The sequence below is a fragment of the Bombina bombina genome, chromosome 2 (genome assembly GCF_027579735.1).
Source record: "Bombina bombina isolate aBomBom1 chromosome 2, aBomBom1.pri, whole genome shotgun sequence".
NCBI classification, from domain to species: domain Eukaryota; kingdom Metazoa; phylum Chordata; class Amphibia; order Anura; family Bombinatoridae; genus Bombina; species Bombina bombina.
The window spans coordinates 1,252,702,712-1,252,722,292 of record NC_069500.1 but is presented as its reverse complement, the minus strand read 5'-3'; positions in this window follow the sequence as shown (position 1 = coordinate 1,252,722,292).

The following is a 19,581-nucleotide window of genomic DNA, read 5'->3' as shown; positions in this document are numbered from 1 at the left end:
TATTGAGGCGGGAGTGAGGCGGATTAGGGGTTAATAACGTTATTATAGTAGCGGTGAGGTCCGGTCGGCAGATTAGGGGTTAATAATTGTAGGTAGGTGGCGACGACGTTGGGGGCGGCAGATTAGGGGTTAATAAATATAATATAGGGGTCGGCGGTGTTAGGGGCAGCAGATTAGGGGTACATAGGGATAACGTAGGTGGCGGCGGTGTGCGGTCGGCAGATTAGGGGTTAAAAAATTTTAATAGAGTGGCGGCGATGTGGGGGGACCTCGGTTTAGGGGTACATAGGTAGTTTATGGGTGTTAGTGTACTTTAGAGCACAGTAGTTAAGAGCTTTATGAACCGGCGTTAGCCCAGAAAGCTCTTAACTCCTGGCTTTTTTCTGCGGCTGGAGTTTTGTCGTTAGATTTCTAACGCTCACTTCAGCCAAGACTCTAAATACCGGCGTTAGAAAGATCCCATTGAAAAGATAGGATACGCAAATGGCGTAGGGGGATCTGCGGTATGGAAAAGTCGCGGCTGGAAAGTGAGCGTTAGACCCTTTCTTGACTGACTCTAAATACCAGCGGTAGCCCAAAACCAGCGTTAGGAGCCTCTAACGCTGGTTTTGATGGCTAACGCCAAACTCTAAATCTAGCCGTATGTAACTTCTAAACTGTGTAAATAACAAAAAACTGCTAAGATGTAAGTCTTCTGCTTTCTATTGTGCAAGCTAATCTAAAATGCAAGGTACAGCTCTGAAAAGCTTTTTCAGGATGCAGCAATACCTGTTTAGATGGTAGGGCCCAGTATAAAGATGCAAAGCTTTACCAACTGGCTTGTGTAATGTGTTAAAATAAAAGAATAGCTTTAGGTACAGGAGGAAAAACAATATCATGGTGAGTATAATCCAAGCTACTGTAGTTTTACTCAACAGTTTAATGTCACTTAAAGGGACACTAAACACTATATACATTTAATGCATCTCCCTCTAATCATGGGTGTGGCCATTATGAAACCTATGTTACCCTGCAGGTAAGGAGAATTGCTGCACATGTACAAACATGTCAGCACTGGAATGTAGATAATGATTTCAGCATGGAGGTACCCATGACTAGAGGGAGCTGGAAAATAACCTCAGTACTATGCTTATAAAATGTATTTAGTGTCTAATGTCCCTTGCGGCTTACAGTCAGTGCTGTGGGTCCTTCTTCAAATGCAGATCCTGGGGGCCCTTTGCACTCCTGTGAGAATGACTGCAGTCTACTTCCCCTTGCCGGCTTTGGTTGGAACTCCCACACATGTGTGTGATGATGTCACAGAAAACAAGAGAATTCCTGCTGATACAGGGTTTTATCATGTTAATAAGTCTGCTGGTTGGGCATCGGCGTCCACAGAAATTTTGCAGGGGGGGGCAAAAAAAATAAACTTCCCTAAGCATAATGATATCAGTGGCAACATGTGACGCAGACCAAGTTGTTTGTTGTATGCATGAGCTGCACATCATTTTAAACATGGTAGCTCATTGGTGTCAAAAGAGTGACTCAAGTGAGTGCTTAAATGCAAATGGAAGGGTTAGTTACAGCATTTGGCCAAATGGTTATGGCCCAGGACCATGTCAAGATCTCTTCCTCCCGGAGTCCCTAACCTACAACCACATAGTACATATTTTTAATTAAACACACTAGTGTTTTTTTCTATATATACAATGGGGCCCAATTATCAAGCTCCAATTGGAGCTTGATGCTCCTGTTTCCGTGCGAGCCTTCAGGTTTGCCGGAAACAGCAGTTATGAAGCAGCGGTCTTAAGACCACTGCTCCATAACTGGTCCGCTGCCTCTGATGCAGCGGACATCAATCTGCCCGATCCTATACGATCGGGCTGATTGACACCCCTGCTAGCAGCCGATTGGCCGCGAATCTGCAGGGGGCGGCATTGCACAAGCAGTTCTGGTGAACTGCTTGTGCAATTTTAAATGCCGACAGCGTATGTTGTCGGCATTCAGCGATGACTGTCGGACATGATACGCTACAGCGTATCATGTCGGACGGACATTGATAAATTGGCCCCAATGTATCATTTTATATTACCATCTCAAAGTGTTTAAAGGGCCACTGTAAGTAAATATTTTCTATGCCTGTTACTAACTAACTACCTCAAATACGCTTTTTATCAATAGCATTTCACTAACATATCTCTACCGTATAGCAGAAATCTTGTCTGCAAATTTAATTGTTTTCCAAACCCACTCCGTGGGTATCCTTTGCTCTGTACCAATCCGTTTACAATACCTAGGTTTCAAAATGGCGCTTTAAACACAAAGTTATTGGTTTAAGTATTTTGAACACACAGTGCTGAAAATAGAGGGCAGGATAACGTGACATCATCGGCAAATAAAATATATAACTTTTAGAACGTTATGAAACTTCGTTTTGGAGAAAATATAGGTCAGTAGGTTTTAATTAATGTTTATTAACTTTAATATGTTAGTTGTTTAGCTTAAAAATTATAACAGAAAGTAATCCTTTAATGTTCCTTGAATGTGCCTTACTCTGTATAGCTCTATAGGGTCTTGTATTTGTATAGATAAGTGACATTTTTCAAGGCACTGTATTTCCTGTACCAATGACAAATTCAACAACAACTGGAAGGAGGTTCTCTAAAGCATCATTTGAAACTATACATGATCTATTAGAAAGTAGGTTTGTGGTTATAGTTAGTATAAAACTATTTATTGAGAGTATAGTACATTTTTGGGAAATATAAGACACCTTATTCTTACAATAAATAAACAAAAAAAGTTTAGAAAATTATATAAATCAGTTTAGCATTTTGATTTTTTATTGGTGGATGAATTTATCCACCAATCAGCAAGAACAACCCAGGTTGTTCACCAAAAATGGGCCGGCATCTAAACTTACATTCTTGCCTTTCAAATTAAGATACCAAGAGAATGAAGAAAATTTGATAATAGGAGTAAATTAGAAAGTTGCTTAAAATTGCAGGCTCTATCTGAATCACAAAAGAAAAAATTTGGGTTCAGTGTCCCTTTAACTTTAAATGTAAATACCCACATCTCCAGTGTAATAACCCTTAACCAATAACAGCCCAAGACTATAACTGCAGCCACCCCTATTGCAAACAATTGATCCAGTATACTTAAACATCCTTTTCTGAAAAACGTATTTTAAAATTAACACCCCACGAAAATTTACTACCTAAATTCAACAGCCCCTAAAAATCAAACTTCCACCTGAAACAAATCTCTATACTACCTCTGACAACAACCCCTGACTAACATGAAACCTATAAGCAGACACCCATTGCAACCAACTTCTTCTATGCAACACTCAAGCAATCTTGATTGTGAATATTGGGTTAACTGTTATCAAAGTTGGATCCACACTTCTGACAGGTTAATGACTTTTTAACAGTGACTGTTTTTAATGGGAACTGTTTTTATTAGGATTGGAGGGTTACCAGTAGTAAGGTCATTTAGGGGAGATTACTTTTAGTGGGGGCTGTTTGCAGTGAGGGGATTATGTAATTGGGTTAATTATAGTGTGGGGCACTTCATTTTAAGGGGGGATACTTTTGGTAGATGTGGTTGCTTTTAGAGTCAATTTGGTGGTTGTTTATTTATGGTTAATTGTGCTGTGGTTTGGGTTAGTTGTGCTGAAATGTAATAGTGCTGGGAGATTTTGTTTGTTGCAATCTGCTGAAGTACTTTTGACTGTTTATAGTTGAGGTTAGGCGAATAAGAACTAACAATGCAGAAAGGCAATAATATGTACCGCGACACATGCAAAAATAGCTTCTGTAAATTCAAAATATTTGCACATCTGTTTTATTAGGGTAAAATAGTCTTGGGATGTGGTCACGGTTTTTACCTAAATTTAATTCCATCATCTGTAATAAAATATATATTTTTTAAGTAATTTGGCCACTTGCGAGTGCAGCCGCCCCATTTGTTTTTTTCCTTCCCTTTGTACACCCAGCCCACACATTGCACGCACATCCCGCCCTCCCCGTGGCCTGCCTGTTAATTACTGGTGGACCTCCTGGAAGTGCACCCCCCGCACACTTAATTTCTAGAGACGCCGCTGCTAGAGACTCATGGTTGTGACAAAGGGAAATCTTTATAAATCCTGCAATTTTCAAGTTGCCATGAGTGTCAAGTTTTCTTCATTAAGCTATTATTTTCACAAATGAGTTTTATTTATTTAAGATTAATAGGATTAAGTGCATTGGGAGAGGATGCAATTACATTTATTTCAAGTTGGAGACTCACATATACTTGGTAAAGGCTATAACACTGCACTCACAATGAAATTAAAGCAAGATTGTAGTTGAATTGGAAATGGAAAGCAGTGCTATTCAAATGCCTCAATTTTTCAAATAGGGATCTCAAAAACATGTTAGCACCAACGAAATTGAGAGAAATTACAGAAAGGAAAAAAATACCTTGGGATAAGAGGGAAGGTAATAGTGGCACTTTTAAATGTAGAGTTAAGGATTGTGCCATGTGTCCCCATTTGAAAAAAGGAAACAATGTGTTCACAGATTCTAATGGCCGTAAAAAGTATAAGATTACTAGAAGGTGTACATGTATGACCACATATGTTGTATACATGTTAAAGTGCAAGTGTAATATGCTTTATATAGGGAGAACAAAAAGAAAAAGAAAATATAGATTCAAAGAACATTTAACAAATATTGAAAATAAATATTGGGAAATATAAAGCTACAACGATATCCAATGCAGGGTTAACACAATTAATGTTAATTCAAGATACCTGTGTAAGTAAAGGGATATATAAGGAGCATATCTGTTTAAGGAACACACTCTTGAAAAAGTTTCTGGCACAGAAACAAAATGTACGTAGAGAAGTTCTATTTTAATATCCATTGTCTCAGGGAGGCTACCAGGGCTCAGATGTCGTGGGCACCTACTGGGTGAGCTGAGAGACAGAGGGGGGTAGTTATCAAGCCGTCAACCTCAAATACGCTGGAATTCCACAGCGTATTTGTGGCGAGGCTGATTCGCCTTAGTTATCAAGCCCTAGATACCGGCAAAAGTAGAATTTTGTGACGTAAGCTTCGATCTGCCGGACTCAGTCCGACACAGATCGATTCTTACGTCACTCCAGATGTTCTGCACACAAGTGCAGCACAATCTGACTACTTTTGCTAATTATCAAAAAACTAGCAGGTACGCTCGGCACGTTTACGGCCCAGCATACCTGGTTTTCAATCCGCCGCCCATTAGGCGGCGGATCCCATAGGAATCAATGGGAGTCTGACCATAGCGAAAGTTCAGGTTCGCTGCTGCCAGACATCCCATTGATTCCTATGGGAGATGTCTGCACCTAACACCCTAACATGTACCCCGAGTCTAAACACCCCTAATCTGCCCCCCCTACACCGCCGCAACTAAATAAATGTATTACCCCCTAAACCGCCACTCCCGGAGCCCACCGCCACTATAATAAACATGTTAACCCCTAAACCGCCGCTCCCGGAGCCCACCGCAAGCTATAATAAACATGTTAACCCCTAAACCACCGCTCCCTGACCCCGCCGCAACTATAATATATGTATTAACCCCTAAACCGCCGCTCCCGGACCCCGCCGCAACCTATAATAAATTTATTAAACCCTATCCTGCCCCTCACTACACCGCCGCCACTGTAATAAAATTATTAACCCCTAAACCTAAGTCTAACACTAACCCTAACACCCCTAACTTAAATATTAATTAAATAAATCTAAATAATATTTCTATTATGAACTAAATTAATCCTATTTAAAACTAAATACTTACCTTTAAAATAAACCCTAATATAGCTACAATATAAATAATAATTATATTGTAGCTATGTTAGGATTTATTTTTATTTTACAGGCAAATTTCAATTTATTTTAACTAGGTACAATAGCTATTAAATAGTTATTAACTATTTAATAGCTTACCTAGCTAAAATAAAGAGAAATTTACCTGTAAAATAAAAACTAACCTAAGTTACAATTACACCTTACACTACACTATACTTTAATAAATTATTCCTATTTAAAACTAAATACTTACCTGTAAAATAAACCCTAAGATAGCTACAATATAATTAATAATTACATTGTAGCTATCTTAGGATTTATATTTATTTTACAGGTAATTTTGTATTTATTTTAGCTAGTTAGAATAGTTATTAAATAGTTATTAACTATTTAATAACTACCTAGCTAAAAGAAATACAAAATTACCTGTAAAATAAATCCTAACCTAAGTTACAATTAAACCTAACACTACACTATCATTAAATTAATTAAATAAATTAACTACAAATAACTACAATTAAAAACAATTACATAAACTAACTAAAGTACAAAAAATAAAAAAAGCTAAGTTACAAAAAATAAAAAAAATAAGTTACAAACATTTAAAAAATATTAAAACAATTTTAAGCTACTTACACCTAATCTAAGCCCCCTAATAAAATAACAAAGCCCCCCAAAATAAAAAAATGCCCTACCCTATTCTAAATTAAAAAAGTTCAAAGCTCTTTTACCTTACCAGCCCTTAAAAGGGCCTTTGGCGGGGCATGCCCCAAAGAAAACTGCTCTTTTGCCTGTAAAAGAAAAATACAACCCCCCCAACATTAAAACCCACCACCCACATACCCCTAATCTAACCCAAACCCCCCTTAAAAAAGCCTAACACTACCCCCCTGAAGATCATCCTACCTTGAGTCGTCTTCACTCAGCCGAGCAGCGATGGAACCGAAGAGGAGATCCGGAGCGGCAGAAGTGATCCTCCAAGGGGCGCTGAAGAAGTCTTCCATCCGATGAAGTGATCCTCCAAGCGGCGCTGAAGAAGTCTTCCATCCGATGAAGTGATCCTCCAAGCGGCACTGAAAAAGTCTTCGATCCGGGCGATGTCATCTTCCAAGCGGGGTCTTCAATCTTCTTCTTCAGGATCCATCTTCATTCCGCCGACGCGGAACATCCTTCTTTCCCGACGAACTACCGACGAATGAAGGCTCCTTTAAGGGACGTCATCCAAGATGGCGTCCCTTCAATTCCGATTGGCTGATAGAATTCTATCAGCCAATCGGAATTAAGGTAGGAAAAATCTGATTGGCTGATTCAATCAGCCAATCAGATTGAGCTTGCATTCTATTGGCTGATCGGAACAGCCAATAGAATGCGAGCTCAATCTGATTGGCTGATTGGATCAGCCAATCGGATTGAACTTCAATCTGATTGGCTGATTCAATCAGCCAATCAGATTTTTCCTACCTTAATTCCGATTGGCTGATAGAATCCTATCAGCCAATCGGAATTGAAGGGACGCCATCTTGGATGACGTCCCTTAAAGGAGCCTTCATTCGTCGGTAGTCCGTCGGGAAAGAAGGATGTTCCGCGTCGGCGCAATGAAGATGGATCCTGAAGAAGAAGATTGAAGACCCCGCTTGGAAGATGACATCGCCCGGATCGAAGACTTCTTCAGCACCACTTGGAGGATTACTTCATCGAATGGAAGACTTCTTCAGTGCCGCTTGGAGGATCACTTCATCGGATGGAAGACTTCTTCAGCGCCGCTTGGAGGATCACTTCATCGGATGGAAGACTTCTTCAGCGCCCCTTGGAGGATCACTTCTGCCGCTCCGGATCTCCTCTTCGGTTCCATCGCTGCTCGGCTGAGTGAAGACGACTCAAGGTAGGATGATCTTCAGGGGGGTAGTGTTAGGTTTTTTTAAGGGGGGTTTGGGTTAGATTAGGGGTATGGTGGGTGGTGGTTTTTAATGTTGGGGGGGTTGTATTTTTCTTTTACAGGCAAAAGAGCAGTTTTCTTTGGGGCATGCCCCGCCAAAGGCCCTTTTAAGGGCTGGTAAGGTAAAAGAGCTTTGAACTTTTTTAATTTAGAATAGGGTAGGGCATTTTTTTATTTTGGGGGGCTTTGTTATTTTATTAGGGGGCTTAGATTTTTTAATATTTTTTAAATGTTTGTAACTTATTTTTTTTATTTTTTGTAACTTAGCTTTTTTTATTTTTTGTACTTTAGTTAGTTTATGTAATTGTATTTAATTGTAGTTATTTGTAGTTAGTTAATTTATTTAATTAATTTAATGATAGTGTAGTGTTAGGTTTAATTGTAACTTAGGTTAGGATTTATTTTACAGGTAATTTTGTATTTCTTTTAGCTAGGTAGTTATTAAATAGTTAATAACTATTTAATAACTATTCTAACTAGCTAAAATAAATACAAAGTTACCTGTAAAATAAATATAAATCCTAAAATAGCTACAATGTAATTATTAATTATATTGTAGCTATCTTAGGGTTTATTTTACAGGTAAGTATTTAGTTTTAAATAGGAATAATTTATTAAAGTATAGTGTAGTGTTAGGTGTAATTGTAACTTAGGTTAGTTTTTATTTTACAGGTAAATTTCTCTTTATTTTAGCTAGGTAAGCTATTAAATAGTTAATAACTATTTAATAGCTATTGTACCTAGTTAAAATAAATTGAAATTTGCCTGTAAAATAAAAATAAATCCTAAGATAGCTACAATATAATTATTATTTATATTGTAGCTATATTAGGGTTTATTTTTAAGGTAAGTATTTAGTTTTAAATAGGATTAATTTATTTAATAAGATAAATATTATTTAGATTTATTTAATTAATATTTAAGTTAGGGGGGTGTTAGGGTTAGTGTTAGACTTAGGTTTAGGGGTTAATAATTTTATAACAGTGGCGGTGGTGTAGTGGGGGGCAGGATAGGGGTTAATAAGTTTAATATAGGTTGCGGCGGGGTCCTGGAGCGGCGGTTTAGGGGTTAAACTATTTATTTAGTTGCGGCGAGGTACGGGATCAGCAGGATAGGGGGTTAATAACTTTATTATAGAGGGCGACGGTATAGGGGGGGCAGGATAGGGGTTACTAGGTTTAATGTAGGTTGCGGCAGTGTCCGGGAGCGGCGGTTTAGGGGTTAATACATTTATAAGAGTTGCGGTGGGGTCTAGGAGCGGCGGTTTAGGGGTTACTAACTTTATTTAGTTGAGGGGGGCTCCGGGGGCGCCGGTATAGGGGGTAGAACAGTGTAGTTTAGTGTGGGTGCTTAGTGACAGGCTAGCAAGAAAGCTGTAAAAAAGCCGAAGAGCAGCGAGATCGGATGAGAGATAACTCTCACAGTCCGCTGCTCATCGCCCCGTACTTGGTGCGCGGCATTTTGACAGCTTTTTTGATAACTTTGGCGAATTTTTGCAGGTCCGCGGCGGCGATGGTAGGCGAGCTTAGGCGGGCGTATTGGGCCGGCGAAGGCAGGAAAAGTAGACGCGTTGATAACTACCCCCCATAGTATTGTATGTATTTTATTATTTTATATCACAATAAGCGTGTTATACTCTAAACACTCGAGTGGTATCCCCTTTCATGCTGGATTGTGGATTGCTGTGGGAAAGTGTAACAACCTCTGTGGTTGGACAGGCTCTGCAGACGTCACGGAAGGCGGTGATCAGAGGAATAAACTTCATGGTTGTATACAACCGATGCGCATATCATACAGAACGATCCTGTGAATAATACTCAGGGAAGGGGGCTTTGATTATTGATATATACCAAACGGATTACACTTAGAGCGTGCTGCGCTTCTCTCTCTTCATATTTTTCAGCATTTTTTTGTAAACGAGTCTTTGATGGGACTATGCTGAGAAGCTGCAACAGTAAACACGCTGAATAGAAGGGATATAGAGGACCTTCAGGATTACCTGTTTCTCAACATTATACCTTCAATTAAAGGGACATATTTATGAACATTTATGAATACTTACAGCTTACAATATACATATTTGAAAAATATTATTTGCAAATTTGTATTGTATGAGATATATGTGAATACTATTTGTTGGCTTTGTATTTGCACTGGGATTCGAGTGGTAGCGCACTATTTGCCTTTTATCTTTTAGGATATAACCAGAATAGGAATATCCACTGCATACCATTCGTAAGGCAAAGATGCAACATCATTTATATACATGGTTTTTGAAAGGGTTAATTTAAGAATGAAGGAAGGGAATAAACACCTGTTGATTTCTGAAGCTAAATGGCTACATAAGATAACCTTTCCCCTAAGGCCTAACTAGAGATGAAGATCTCTACCCTATTTTGTAAAGAATTATATTGACTAGTTAAAAAGGAAAAACATTTATAGTGTATTCAGTGTAGTGTTGTTCAGTGAAGAGTAAGCATTGATTTACATTATTATTTATATTTTTATGAATGATTCTGTGCGTATGGGAATTACAGTGGAGGGTGACAACGTTTCTATGGACAATGAAAGAAATGAGTTATAAAGAAAAGCTGGGAAGGTTGCAATTATTTACGCTGGAAAAGAGGCATCTCAAGAGGTATCAATTAAGACTTAAAGGGACATTAAACCCACATTTTTTCTTTCATAATTCAGATAGAGAATACCATTTTAAACAACTTTCTAATTTACTTCTATTATCTAATTTGTTTCATTCTCTTGATATTCTTTCCTGAAAAGCATATCTAGATAGGCTCAGTAGCTTCTGATTGGTGGCTGCACATAGATGCCTCGTGTGATTGGCTCACCCATGTGCATTGCTATTTATTTAACAAAGTATATCTAAAGAATGAAGCAAATTAGGTAATAGAAGTAAATTGGAATGTTGTTTAAAATTGTATTTTCTACCTGAATCATGAAAGAAAATGTTTGGGTTTAATGCCCCTTTAAGGGGAAGAGATGTCACCTAGAGCAGCAAAAGAGGTTCTTTATAGTCTTTGCCTAATGAGGTTGTTTTAGAAAATTCAGTAGAACTCCTGGGTGCTTTTTTGGCAAAGCCCCATGTACAGGAATATAACAGACAGATTTCTCCTTGGATCAATACTGCTAATACTGATTGCCAGTTTGGAGTCAAGAAGGATTTTTTACCTTTTGAAGCACAGTTAAAAATCACTTGAATTTTTTTTTTACTCTTTTGGATCAGAATGTGTAAAAAGGTTAAACTTGATACAGTTGAGAGCTTTTTTTAACCTATATTGCTATATAAGTAGATACTACCAGAAACAAAACCATGGCACAGGATTTCTGTTCTGTTTTTTAATCTGACTGTAGGCACATAACTACAGTACATTCATTCAGTTCAGTAAAAGAAACTGAACAAAAGTGATACTGTGTAAGCACTCATTGATACTCCCATTTTGTGTTTGGCTTGTGTATCACAAATGTATATCAAAAACATTAAACTTTATTGAAAAAAATAATCAACATAAAAAGTGGGTGTATTAAAAACTATCAATGCTGGCAAGTGTTAAGTTTAAATCAGTATAAAGGGACACTGAACCCAAATTTTTTCTTTCATGATTCAGATAGAGCATGCAATTTTAAGCAACTTTCTAATATACTCTTATTATCAATTTTTCTTCATTCTCTTGCTCTCTTTATTTGAAAAGCAGGAATGTAAGTTTAGAAGCCGGCCCATCAAATATTGGCTGTCTCCTTAGCTTCGATGCCTTCTTTTTCAAATAAAGATAGCAAGAGAATGAAGAAAAATTGATAATAGGAGTAAATTAGAAAGTTGCTTAAAATTGCATGTTCTATCTGAATCACGAAAAAAATAAAAAAATGGGTTTAGTATCCCTTTAAAGTAGCATATAAGAATCAGTCTATAGTAACATGCTCATGCTACATAGTATAAGGCTAGTTATTATGCCATATATACTGGTAATGAAATACTTGTAATACTTGTAATTATACAGAATATAAATGGAAGTAGGTTACCTAATCAAATTAGGGTACAGTGTATCAGACCCCTAAATAGTTATTATCATCTGGGATTACATAATAGGATAAAATATATATATATAGGTTTTATCAATGATACCCCTCTTATATTATTGTGATTCAGGATAACTGAGCAGATACTGTATGGTACAATCATAAAAGAATTGGTGCAATCTCAAAGTTAAATGCAGTGTAGCGCTATTGGATTTATAATGTTTGTATATCAAGATAATGTAATGGTTGCAAAAAGTAAATTTATGCTTACCTGATAAATTAATTTCTTCTATCGTACAACGAGTCCACTGATTCATCCATTACTTGTGGGATATTATCTCCTGCTAACAGGAAGTGGCAAAGAGCACCACAGCAGAGCTGTCTATATAGCTCCTCCCTTAGCTCCACCCCTCAGTCATTCGACCAAAGGTGCAGGAAGAAAAAGGAGAAACTAAAGGGTGCAGAGGTGACTGAAGTTTAAAATAAAAAAATATAATCTGTCTTAAAATGACAGGGCGGGCCGTGGACTCGTCGTACCATAGAAGAAATCAATTTATCAGGTAAGCATAAATTTACTTTTCTTCTATAAGGTACGACGAGTCCACGGATTCATCCATTACTTGTGGGATACAATACCAAAGCTACAGGACACGGATGAATGGGAGGGACAAGACAGATGGCTAAACAGAAGGCACCGCTGCTTGAAGAACTTTTCTCCCAAAAATAGCCTCCGAAGAAACAAAAGTATCAAATTTGTAAAATTTGGAAAAGGTATGAAGCGAAGACCAAGTCGCAGCCTTACAAATCTGTTCAACAGAAGCATCATTTTTAAAAGCCCATGTGGAAGCCACCGCTCTAGTAGAGTGAGCTGTAATTCTTTCAGGAGGCTGCTGTCCAGCAGTCTCGTATGCCAAACGGATGATGCTTTTCAGCCAAAAAGAAAGAGAGGTAGCCGTAGCTTTTTGACCTCTATGTTTTCCAGAATAGACAACAAACAAAGAAGATGTTTGGCGGAAATCTTTGGTCGCTTGCAAGTAAAACTTCAAAGCACGAACCACGTCCAAGTTGTGCAACAGACGCTCTTTCTTAGAGGAAGGATTAGGACTCAGAGAAGGAACCACAATTTCCTGATTAATATTCTTATTGGTAACAACCTTAGGAAGGAATCCAGGTTTGGTACGCAAAACCACCTTATCAGCATGGAAAACCAGATAAGGCGAGTCGCATTGCAATGCAGATAGCTCAGAAACTCTTTGAGCCGAAGAGATAGCAACTAAAAACAGAACTTTCCAAGATAAAAGTTTAATATCTATGGAATGCATAGGTTCAAACGGAACCCCTTGAAGAATGTTAAGAACTAAATTCAAACTCCATGGCAGAGCAACAGGTTTAAACACAGGCTTGATTCTAACTAAAGCCTGACAGAACGACTGAACGTCTGGAACATCTGCCAGACGCTTGTGCAGTAAAATTTACAAAGCAGATATCTGTCCCTTTAAGGAACTAGCTGATAACCCCTTCTCCAATCCTTCTTGGAGAAAGGACAAAATCCTAGGAATCCTTATCTTACTCCATGAGTAGCCTTTGGATTCGCACCAATAAAGATATTTACGCCATATCTTATGATAAATTTTCCTAGTGACAGGCTTTTGAGCCAGAATCAAGGTATCTATGACTGACTCTGAGAATCCCCGCTTGGATAAAATCAAGCGTTCAATCTCCAGGCAGTCAGCCGCAGAGAAACTAGATTTGGATGTTGGAACGGACCCTGAATGAGAAGGTCCTGTCTCAGTGGCAGAGTCCACGGTGGCAGAGATGACATGTCCACCGGATCTGCATACCAAGTCCTGCGTGGCCACGCAGGTGCTATCAAAATCACAGAAGCTCTCTCCTGTTTGATTCTGGCGATCAGACGAGGAAGGAGAGGAAATGGTGGAAACACATAAGCCAGGTTGAACGACCAAGGTACTGCTAGAGCATCTATCAGTACTGCTTGAGGATCCCTCGATCTGGACCCGTAACAAGGAAGTTTGGCATTCTGACGAGATGCCATCAGATCCAATTCTGGTGTGCCCCATTGATGAATCAATTGTGCAAACACCTCCGGATGAAGTTCCCACTCCCCCGGATGAAAAGTCTGACGACTTTGTAAATCCGCCTCCCAGTTCTCCACTCCTGGGATATAGATTGCTGATAGATGGCAAGAGTGAGCCTCTGCCCATCGAATTATTTTGGAAACCTCCATCATCGCTAGAGAACTCTTTGTTCCCCCTGATGATTGATATATGCTACAGTCGTGATATTGTCCGACTGGAATCTTATGAATCTGGCCAAAGCCAGCTGAGGCCACGCCTGAAGTGCATTGAATATCACTCTCAGTTCTAGAATATTTATCGGGAGGAGAGCCTCCTCCTGAGTCCACATACCCTGTGCTTTCAGGGAATTCCAGACTGCACCCCAGCCCAATAGGCTGGCGTCCGTCGTCACTATGACCCATGCTGGCCTGCGGAAACACATTCCCTGGGACAGATGATCCTGTGATAACCACCAAAGAAGAGAGTCTCTGGTCTCTTGATCCAGATTTATCTGAGGAGATAAATTTGCATAATCCCCATTCCACTGATTGAGCATGCATAGTTGCAGTGGTCTGAGATGCAAGCGAGCAAACGGAACTATGTCCATTGCCGCTACCATTGGTCCGATTACCTCCATACACTGAGCCACGGACGGCCGAGGAATGGAATGAAGAGTTCGGCAGGTGGTTAAAATCTTTGATTTCCTGACCTCCGTCAGAAAAATGTTCATGTCTACCGAATCTATCAGAGTTCCCAGGAATGGAACTCTTGTGAGGGGGATAAGTGAACTCTTTATTACGTTCACCTTCCACCCGTGAGATCTTAGAAAAGCCAACACAATATCCGTGTGAGATTTGGCTAGTTGGAAAGTTGACGCCTGAATTAAGATATCGTCCAGATAAGGCGCCACTGCTATGCCCCGCGACCTTAGAACGGCCAGAAGGGACCCTAGCACCTTTGTGAAAATTCTGGGAGCTGTGGCCAACCCGAAGGGAAGAGCCACAAACTGGTAATGCATGTCCAGAAAGGTGAACCTGAGGAACTGGTGATGATCTTTGTGGATAGGGATGTGTAAATACGCATCCTTTAAGTCCACGGTGGTCATATATTGACGCTCCTGTATCATTGGTAAAATAGTCCAAATGGTCTCCATCTTGAAGGATGGGACTCTGAGAAATTTGTTTAGGATCTTGAGATCTAAAATTGGTCTGAAGGTTCCCTCTTTTTTGGGAACTACAAACAGATTGGAGTAAAACCCCTGCCCCTGTTCTTCTTTCGGAACTGGGCAGATCACTCTCATGGTATATAGGTCTTCTACACAGCGTAAGAACGCCTCTCTTTTTGTCTGGTTTACAGACAATTGAGAAAGATGGAATCTCCCCCTTGGAGGAGAATTTTTGAAATTTAGAAGATACCCCTGGGTTACGATTTCTAACGCCCAGGAGTCCTGAACGTCTCTTCCCCAAGCCTGAGCAAAGAGAGATAGTCTGCCCCCTACTAGATCCGGTTCCGGATCGGGGGCTACCCCTTCATGCTGTGTTGATGGCAGCAGCGGGCTTCTTGGCCTGTTTACCTTTGTTCCAAGTCTGGTTCCTTGGATTGAGTAAAATTCCCCTCTTGTTTTGCAGCAGGGGAAGAGGCAGAGGGACCACCTTTGAAGTTTCAAAAGGAACGAAAATTATTTTGTTTGGTCCTCATCTTAGTTGTCTTATCCTGAGGAAGGGCATGGCTTTTCCCTCCAGTGATGTCTGAAATGATCTCTTTCAGTTCAGGCCCGAATAGGGTCTTACCTTTGAAAGGGATAGCTAAAAACTTAGATTTTGATGACACATCAGCAGACCAGGACTTAAGCCATAACGCTCTACATGCTAAAATGGCAAAACCTGAATTCTTTGCCGCTAATTTAGCCAGTTGAAAAGCAGCATCTGTAATGAAAGAATTAGCTAGCTTGAGAGCCCTAATTCTATCCAGAATATCATCTAATGGGGTCTCAACCTGAAGAGCCTCCTCCAGAGCCTTGAACCAAAAAGCAGCTGCAGTAGTTACAGGAACAATGCACGCTATAGGTTGCAGAAGAAAACCCTGATGAACAAATATTTTCTTTAGGTGACCCTCTAATTTTTTATCCATAGGATCTTTGAAAGCACAACTGTCCTCAATAGGTATAGTTGTACGCTTAGCCAGGGTAGAAATAGCTCCCTCCACCTTAGGGACCGTCTGCCACGAATCCCGTATGGTGTCTGATATGGGAAACATTTTCTTAAAAGTAGGAGGGGGAGAGAACAGAATACCTGGTCTATCCCATTCCTTAGTAACAATGTCCGAAATCCTCTTAGGGACCAGAAAAACATCAGTGTAGGCAGGAACCTCTAGATATCTGTCCATTCTACACAATTTCTCTGGAACTACAATAGGGTCACAATCATCCAGAGTCGCTAAAACCTCCCTGAGCAATAAGCGGAGGTGTTCTAGTTTAAATTTAAAAGCCGTCATATCTGAGTGAACATCTTTCCTGAATCAGAAATCTCTCCCTCAGACAGCAAATCCCTCACCCCCAACTCAGAACATTGTGAGGGTACATCGGATATGGCTAATAAAGCATCAGAGGGCTCAGTATATACTCTCACACCAGACCTACTGCGCTTCCCCTGCAACCCAGGCAGCTTAGATAAAACCTCTGTGAGGGTAGTATTAATAACTGCGGCCATATCTTGCAGGGTGAAAGAATTAGACGCACTAGAAGTACTTGGTGTCGCTTGTGCGGGCGTTAACGGTTGTGACACTTGGGGAGAATTAGATGGCATAATCTGATTCCCTTCTGACTGAGAATCATCCTGCGACATACTTTTATTAGCTAAAATATGTTCTTTGTAATTTATTACCCTTTCAGTGCATGAGGGACACATTTTAAGTGGGGGTTCCACAATGGCTTCTAAACACATTGAACATTGGCTTTCCTCAATGTCAGACATGTTGTACAGGCTACTAATGAACACAAACAAGCTTGAAAACACTTTATTTAGTGAAAAAATAACAATCTTAAAAAACGGTACTGCGCCTTTAAGAGAAAAAAAAGCATAGACGTTCTGCAAAACTGCTTTAAAATGCACCAAATTTTTCGAAATTTTTGTAATTAAAAACTAATATTTTATCACCTCTTTCACTTTACCCTTCCTAGTACTTAGAGTAGGCAAAGAGAATGACTGGGGGGTGGAGCTAAGGGAGGAGCTATATAGACAGCTCTGCTGTGGTGCTCTTTGCCACTTCCTGTTAGCAGGAGATAATATCCCACAAGTAATGGATGAATCCGTGGACTCGTCGTACCTTATAGAAGAAATATATTTGAACAGGTGCCTTTTCTTCAGTTTGGCAATAATGTTACAGTATTAATGAGATGTAACAACCTGCTTTATTTTGTTTCTGTTTTGGTGAGAGGTAACACACTACTTTATTCTCTGAGGCCTAGATTTAGAGTTGGGCGGTAGCCGTCAAAACCAGCGTTAGAGGCTCCTAACGCTGGTTTTTACCGCCCTCTGGTATTTGGAGCCAGTCATTAAAGGGTCTAACGCTCACTTTCCAGCCGCGACTTTTCCATACCGCAGATCCCCTTACGTCAATTGCGTATCCTATCTTTTCAATGGGATCTTTCTAACGCCGGTATTTAGAGTCGTGGCTGAAGTGAGCGTTAGAAATCTAGCGACAAAACTCCAGCCGCAGAAAAAAAACAGGAGTTAAGAGCTTTCTGGGCTAACGCCGGTTTATAAAGCTCTTAACTACTGTGCTCTAAAGTACACTAACACCCATAAACTACCTATGTACCCCTAAACCGAGGTCCCCCCACATCGCCGCCACTCTATTAAATTTTTTTAACCCCTAATCTGCCGACCGCACACCGCTGCCACCTACATTATCCCTATGCACCCCTAATCTGCTGCCCCTAACACCGCCGACCCCTATATTATATTTATTAACCCCTAATCTGCCCCCCTCAACGTCGCCTCCACCTGCCTACACTTATTAACCCCTAATCTGCCGAGCAGACCGCACCGCTACTATAATAAAGTTATTAACCCCTAATCCGCCTCACTCCCGCCTCAATAACCCTATAATAAATAGTATTAACCCCTAATCTGCCCTCCCTAACATCGCCGACACCTAACTTCAATTATTTACCCCTAATCTGCCGACCGAATCTCGCCGCTACTGTAATAAATGGATTAACCCCTAAAGCTAAGTCTAACCCTAACACTAACACCCCCCTAAATTAAATATAATTTAAATCTAACTAAATAAATTAACTCTTATTAAATAAATTATTCCTATTTAAAGCTAAATACTTACCTGTAAAATAAACCCTAATATAGCTACAATATAAATTATAATTATATTATAGCTATTTTAGGATTTATATTTATTTTACAGGTAACTTTGTATTTATTTTAACCAGGTACAATAGCTATTAAATAGTTAAGAACTATTTAATAGCTAAAATAGTTAAAATAATTACAAAGTTGCCTGTAAAATAAATCCTAACCTAAATTACAATTAAACCTAACACTACACTATCAATAAATTAAATAAAATACCTACAATTATCTACAATTAAACCTAACACTACACTATCAATAAATTAATTAAATACAATATCTACAAATAAATACAATGAAATAAACTAACTAAGTACAAAAAATAAAAAAGAACTAAGTTACAAAAAATAAAAAAATATTTACAAACATTAGAAAAATATTACAACAATTTTAAACTAATTACACCTACTCTAAGCCCCCTAATAAAATAACAAAGCCCCCCAAAATAAAAAAATGCCCTACCCTATTCTAAATTTAAAAAGTTCAAAGCTCTTTTACCTTACCAGCCCTGAACAGGGCCCTTTGCGGGGCATGCCCCAAAGAATTCAGCTCTTTTGCCTGTAAAAAAAACACATACAATACCCCCCCCCAACATTACAACCCACCACCCACATACCCCTAATCTAACCCAAAACCCCCTTAAATAAACATAACACTAAGCCCCTGAAGATCTCCCTACCTTATCTTCACCATGCCAGGTTCACCGATCCGTCCTCGGAAGTCTTGATCCAAGCCTCGGAAGTGTTGATCCAAGCCCAAGCGGGGGCTGAAGAGTGACGTCCATCCTCGGGCTGAAGTCTGGATCCAAGCGGCGGCTGAATAAATCCATCATCGGGCTGAAGTCGGAAGTCCATTATCGGGATGAAGTCTTCTATCAAGCAGCATCTTCAATCTTCTTTCTTCCGGAGCGGAGCAGAGCCATCTTCTTCCCAGCCAACGCGGATCCATCCTCTTCTAACGACGCCTACTAGCCGAATGACGGTTCCTTTAAATGACGTCATCCAAGATGGCGTCCGTCGAATTCCGATTGGCTGATAGGATTCTATCAGCCAATCGGAATTAAGGTAGGAAAATTCTGATTGGCTGATGGAATCAGCCAATCAGATTGAGCTCGCATTCTATTGGCTGAGTTAGTTTATGTAATTGTATTTAATTGTAGTTATTTGTATTTAATTTATTTAATTTATTTAATGATAGTGTAGTGTTAGGTTTAATTGTAACTTAGGTTAGGATTTATTTTACAGGTAATTTTGTATTTCTTTTAGCTAGGTAGTTATTAAATAGTTAATAACTATTTAATAACTATTCTAACTAGCTAAAATAAATACAAAGTTACCTGTAAAATAAATATAAAC